General features: G+C 43.4%; 1 non-coding gene across 1 annotated transcript; it reads left to right on the forward strand.

The window, feature by feature from the left end:
* Positions 1–4612: 4612 nt before the first annotated feature.
* Positions 4613–4718, forward strand: LOC125604330. Its single transcript, XR_007336131.1, has one exon. It is a non-coding gene; the product is annotated as a small nucleolar RNA R71 (small nucleolar RNA).
* Positions 4719–6279: the final 1561 nt, after the last annotated feature.

Genomic DNA, 6279 nt, shown 5'->3' on the forward strand with positions numbered 1-6279 from the left:
TGGAGTTACTTCCCTACACAGCAGCAGAGGTTGACAAGATCACATCCGAGATCTACACTGCTATAGACACCATGGAGGAATGACTTGACAAACGCTGCGATGACATCTACTTTCCATTCGACAACAGAATCAGTGGACTAGACAGCCACGCAGAATGGCTACAGAAAGAAGTCAAAGCCATTCAGAGGCAACTCGCAGCCCAACACCAGATATCAGCATCGATCGACAGGAAGCGAGCAAATTCGGTCGATGGTAAATCATCGAGATCGACCAACGAACACATAATCGCATCGATCGATGCCGAGTCTACACCAGCCGGCGTGCAGCTGATACACAAGACGATAGAGTCAATGCACAAGGAACTGACAGAACTTTCAGCGTAAGCCTATGACAACATAGGCTGGCACCAGGTCAGCATTGACAACGTTCAAAATAGGCTACATAACATATCCAATGTACTTGAAAAGATGGATGACAAATGGACAAGAAATGATGAGGCCACAAGAAGTTTAATTGCATCTTGGTCCATAATGTGCAGAGATGACGTGGATGCTTGTTTTCCAACAAGCAGCTGTTTCTCCACCAAATAGCCAATCACTACCACAGTTAAGCTAAATAACTATAACCAAGCGCTGAGTGGGAGGCAGCCCACTATTAGGTATTTTATTTTGGTTTTCTTAGCTAGCATTTATTTACTTTCGTTTTATTTCTTTCAGATTTAGGAGACCCAAGTAGGAGGACCTGAATATTGACCGCCGACGAGACGTCGACATCGCTCGACATAGACAAACACACGACGATCGATGTAACATTTTCCCATCGATCGATATCTAATCCGGTCAGATGTATCTTCCTTACTTGTTACATTTCGTACCTATGAATTATTCCATCATAACTCCGGCTGAGTTACACTGGGACAGTGTAATTTAAGTCTGGGGGGAGATTTACTGATATAATTTATTTTATTCTTATATAAAAGGAATTTGAATAAATTATGCTTAGCTATTGAAAATAGGGAATATAATCTTATATTGATTTAAACTTGAATATCCAACCAATCTTTAGCACCATTTTAGATTTACTGATTACAGATAGCGCTATAGATGCTAAAGCAGATCAACCTATCAACTACACACTTGCCTTGAAACGTATGAAGTAACCAAAGTTGATTTCCAACAATAAACCTGACATAACCACTTTTCTTGGGGCTTGGTATACATGGGATCGGATTCTTCAGACAGGTCTGGAAGGTAACGCCTTGTGTAGATTATTTATCACATTTTCTATCTCTAAATTTCGACCCTAGAATAGTTAGTGATAAAAAAAAAGATCTATTCTTTACTTGGGATGAGTCTGAACAGGACTTGGTGGCTAAAACCATTAAGGCTTGATTCATAAAGACACCAATAAAAGAGTTCGAAACGAGACTTGGAGGCGGCAATCTTCAAGGCTCACTTTCGCAAAGAACTCTTGGATATAGGTCAAAAAGAAGTGAACAGAGCTTGGTGGCAACCACCATTAAGTTTTGATTCATGGAAGCCTGTCCAATCTTGGTCACTGATCCTGCAATGGAAGCAGACTTTGACTCAAGAGAGAAAATTAGAGAGAGAGAAACTAGGAACTAACTTTTACCTGTAGCTCCAGATACTTGTCTGAAATCCTTGCATCCTATGATCGATACTCCCAAGGTAAAGCATTAACTTTATATTTATGCTAAGAAATGAAGTCAGTAGAGGGGATGTCAGACGTGAATTGATGAGTTGTGTTATGTTAGAAATGGTTGCTAAGCTAGGATATTGCATAGTGTGCTTCTCTGATTTGGACTTTTTAGATGTGGTTGCAAAATTGTTGAGGAAAAAATTTCTATGGTTTAAAATCTGTAAGTCCCTAATATTTTCAAATCTCTTTCACAGAGACTGCCTGTATGTTTTGCTTGAGGACAAGCAAAAGGGTAAGTCTGGGTGAGTTGATATACCTTCGATTTGACCCGTTTTCATCCATGGTATATAGGTGTTTTACTATATATATATATATCTATGTTTCTACTCTTCTAGGTATGTTTTCAGGTTCAGGTGCATTTCGGAGTAAAGCTATGACTTTGGAGCATTTTGGAGCTTAAAGGACATTTCACCCGAGCTGACCACGTAGAGGTCGACGAGAGGAAGAACAATCGATCGATGCGCATCAGTGCTGACGATCGAGACCAGGAGATGCCTCGACAAATGAAGTCTGTCTGTTCAGTACACACAGGACGTCTGTGGGTGTCTGCCAGCACACCCAGGACGTCCGTGGCTGCCCGTGGCTGTCCGTCAGCACACACTGGACGTCCGTGGCTGTCTGTGTGTGTCCGTCTGTGTCCCGTCCCTCAGCACACACAGGACGTCCGTGGCTGTCTATCAGTACACATATCAGCACGCTGACCAGTCCTGCGGACTGTTTGGGTGATTTTGGCCCACGTGGGCTGTCTGTTCATTACACACAGGATGTCCGTGGCTGTCCGTAGCTTTCCGTCAGCACACAGAGGACGTCTGTGGCTGTCCGTGTGTGTCCGTCAGCACACAGAGGACGTCTGTGGCTGTCCGTGTGTGTCCGTGTGTGTCCGTCAGCACACACAGGACGTATGTGGCTGTTCGTGTGTGTCTGTTAGCACACACAGGACGTCCGTGTGTGTCCGTCAGCACACACAGGACGTCCTTGCCTGTCCATCAGTACACATATCAGCACCTTGGTCCTTTGACTCAGTGATATACCTTGGATTTGACCTATTTTTATCCATGGTATATTATAATTTTACTATATATATATCTATGTTTTCTACTCTTCTAGGTATGTTTTCAGGTTCAGGTGCATTTCGGAGTAACGCTATGACTTTGGAGCATTTTGGAGCATAAAGGACATTTCACCCGAGCTGACCACTTAGAGGTCGACGAGAGGAAGAATAATCGATCGATGCGCATCAGTGCTGACGATCGATATCAGGAAATGCCTCGACAGATGAAGATTATTATCGATCGATGTACACAAGTACCATCGATCGATGTCGAGACACCAAACGCGACATTTTGGATTCAGCAGACTTAAAAACCAAGGCCAAGCCAAATTACTAAAATGCCCTGACGAGTTTTTAACCTAGTAGAATATATACTGCCTAAGTGTTTGACGGCAGAGAGAGCTTTTCTTTTCTAGACCTAGTTTTGTTACAAGTTTCATTTGGAGAGAAGATCACTTGTGATTGGAACTCCTTGTTTTATTTTCTTATCATCTATTCTATGAGTTTCTATTTATCTATTCATATGAATTTCTTTGCTATGTCTGAGTAGTTCAACTGTTAGATCCAGGGTTCAGATAGGTTTGTGGGATTAGCCCCAAATATAGATCTGTCTTGTTGTGATATTCATGATAGATTTATCGTTAGCTTCCCTCTTAAGGTTTTTAGGAATCTTCTCCTTTCTTTTCCTTAACCTTCTCCTTTCAGATTCTTGTTCTTCTTGAACAGATTCTGTTGAACTATTTAAAGGGTTGGGTTTTGGTTCGGGTGGGTTTGCTAATGGTTTAGGTGGTGGTCTGAGTGCATTGATGTAATCATTATCGATTGAGGGTAACCGCACTCGGTAAGTCAGAGGTGCATGTCGATCGATGGGAGGTGTGTTGTGACGATCGACGTCGGGCTCACTCTGTCGATCGATGGTTGCCTTAACCGATCGATCGATTTTTTCATAGAAAGGGGAGGGTGGGTGAGGATGCTTAGCTGCGAATTCTTCATGAGTTAGAATTCGAACTGCATTGGATTCAGTCGAATTGGCAGACGACGTCGATCGATGACTGGAGTAATCCGTCCATCGATCTTCATCATGGTCTGTCGATCGATGCGAGTTCACCGACATCGGTCGACACCATTGGGATCCGCCGAGACTCATGGCATTTACGTGGTGTTTCCCTTTGTCGGCTCCTGCCTCTCTAGCAAAAGTTTTGTTGCCTCTTTATAGTCTCGCCCGTCTGAATTACTTGGGTTTCAAGTTTTCTCACCTGAGTCCCTAAGGTCTCGATTTTGATGTTCAGATTGTTGTAGGCAGATTCTATCTTACTGTTGAAATCCTCGGTGATTTGTTGTTGTCCCAACAGTACTCGATCAAGCATTTCTTCGATCTTGCTTTCCTGAGTCTGGGGTGGTGGATTTTGATAGTAAGAGTTCGAGTAGCTCTTGCTGTTGTTGAAGGGTTTTTGAAATTGTGAACTTTGGTTACTTCTTTGGCCATTTCCAAAGAAGTTTCTGTTTCCGCCCTGGTTTCCAAATTTTTGGAATCCGGTACCTCCGATGTATTTCACATCTTCTTCTCCTTCAGCTGAACAGACTTGCTTCCTAAGAAGTTCGTGCACCACATCTAACTTAGCTCTTACTTGGTCCATATGTTCCTTCCCGATAGAGGCTACAGACTTCTTCCGTTCAGAGTCAGTGTTTTTGGTGCTGCTGCTGTTAGCAATGTTTTCGATAAGTCTCACAGCTTCCAACGGATTCCGAGTAGTGAAGTTTCCTTCACTCGCCGTATCAAGAGCCATTTGATACTGTAAGGCGAGACCTCGGAAGAAAGTGCTTAGCAGCTGCACTTCATTAAATCCGTGGTGTGGACAGTCTCGCTGGAAAAACCTAAATCTAATCCACGCATCTTTGAAGGACTCTCCAGCCTTCTGCGAGAATGTGGAAATTTTGTTCCGAAGTTCTTCAGCGCGCGCCTCATCGAAGAAGTTTCGTAAGAAAGCATTCTTGATGTCGCTCCAGGATGTCAAAGATCATGTGGGTTGCTGCCTAAGCCAGTGCATCGCTTCTCCATTCAGCGTGTATCTGAAGAGCTTGCACAGCAGGTAATCTTCGGGGACTCCTTCCATCCGAATGGCAGCGATTAGATCCTCGAACCGTTCCAATTGGTCCATAGGATCCTCGTGCGGTAACCCAGAGCAGGGTATCTGCGACACGAGAGTGTAGTATTGAGGCTTCAGCTCGAAATTCTGCTTCTGGACTTCCGGAAGTCGAATCGCTGATCTGTTGGAATAGTACTCATCTGGGCGATTGTAGTCCGCCAGTGGTTTCGATCGAGCGTCCTCATCTACAGGTTGAGCAGCTCCTGTAGCATCAGCATCAGGGATTACAGTCCCCTGAACATCTATTTTCTGACCTGTTGCATTACGCAGATGACCGGCCTGGTCATACAGGTTTCCGTTCTCATCCTGAGTTAGAATAATAATGTTTACCATTTTTGACGACACGGTATCGATCGACGTACGCGGTGTATTATCGATCGTTGTCGAACGACTGGGATCGATCGAGGATGACGGTCTGGTGTCGGTCGACGGTTGGTTGTGCGTATCGATCGACGACGAAGTGGTTGCGTCGGGCGATGTGGAACGTTGACCTATACGGATGGTGCGTTCCAAATGAGCAGGATCGTCTGAGAACAGCAAGTATTTCTCCTTGTTGCTTCTGGTACCGCTGGGCATACACCTGAAAAACAGAAAAAAAAAAGATTATTAGAAAAGGGGGTAAAGAAAAGAATAAGAATTAATAAAACTAAATCTAATGGCGATCAAAGCTCCCCGGCAACGGCGCCAAATTTGATACCACTCAAATTACCCTAAGGAGTGTTACTCTCATCAAAAGAGGTTCAGATGTAGTACTTAGGGATCGAATCCACAAGAAGCTAGGGAACAATTAAATCTAGTGTTTTTTAATTCTAAAGGTTGTAATGTTTTAAATGAAATAGCAATAGTAACTAGCGAGTAAATGATAAATGTAACTTAGGTTGGAAATGATATTAGATGCAGGGCAACTATTCAGGTGTTGGAGATTATAATTCCTATAGATGCCTAACTGTTGCATGCATGATATATTAGAGCTCATTCGCTTAACTCAATGATCAGCTGTCGCATGTACCACTGGTTAACAGACTAGATCTTGTGTATCACAGGTTAGATGCAGACACAAAAGAGTGTCGATCGATAGTCTATTAAGACGTCGACCGATACACCTTTGCCAACATCGATCGATTGCAGTTGAGGACATCGATCGACGGGTTCTAGCCAGGCCTATGCGCTAAGGAGATGGATGGTTTCACTAAACGAGTCCTCAGAATCCCAACCGAAAAACCTTTTGATGAAGCTTACTTCACACACCGGTTGTGGATGTTCTTCAGAGAAACAAAGGTAATCGAGGAGGACATTAGGAGAATGTTTCATCAAGTCAGAGGAAAGATGAAACACATGATCACATTGACGAAGAAGAGTGAT

Source organism: Brassica napus, unplaced genomic scaffold, assembly GCF_020379485.1.
Source record: "Brassica napus cultivar Da-Ae unplaced genomic scaffold, Da-Ae ScsIHWf_521;HRSCAF=783, whole genome shotgun sequence".
Taxonomy (NCBI): domain Eukaryota; kingdom Viridiplantae; phylum Streptophyta; class Magnoliopsida; order Brassicales; family Brassicaceae; genus Brassica; species Brassica napus.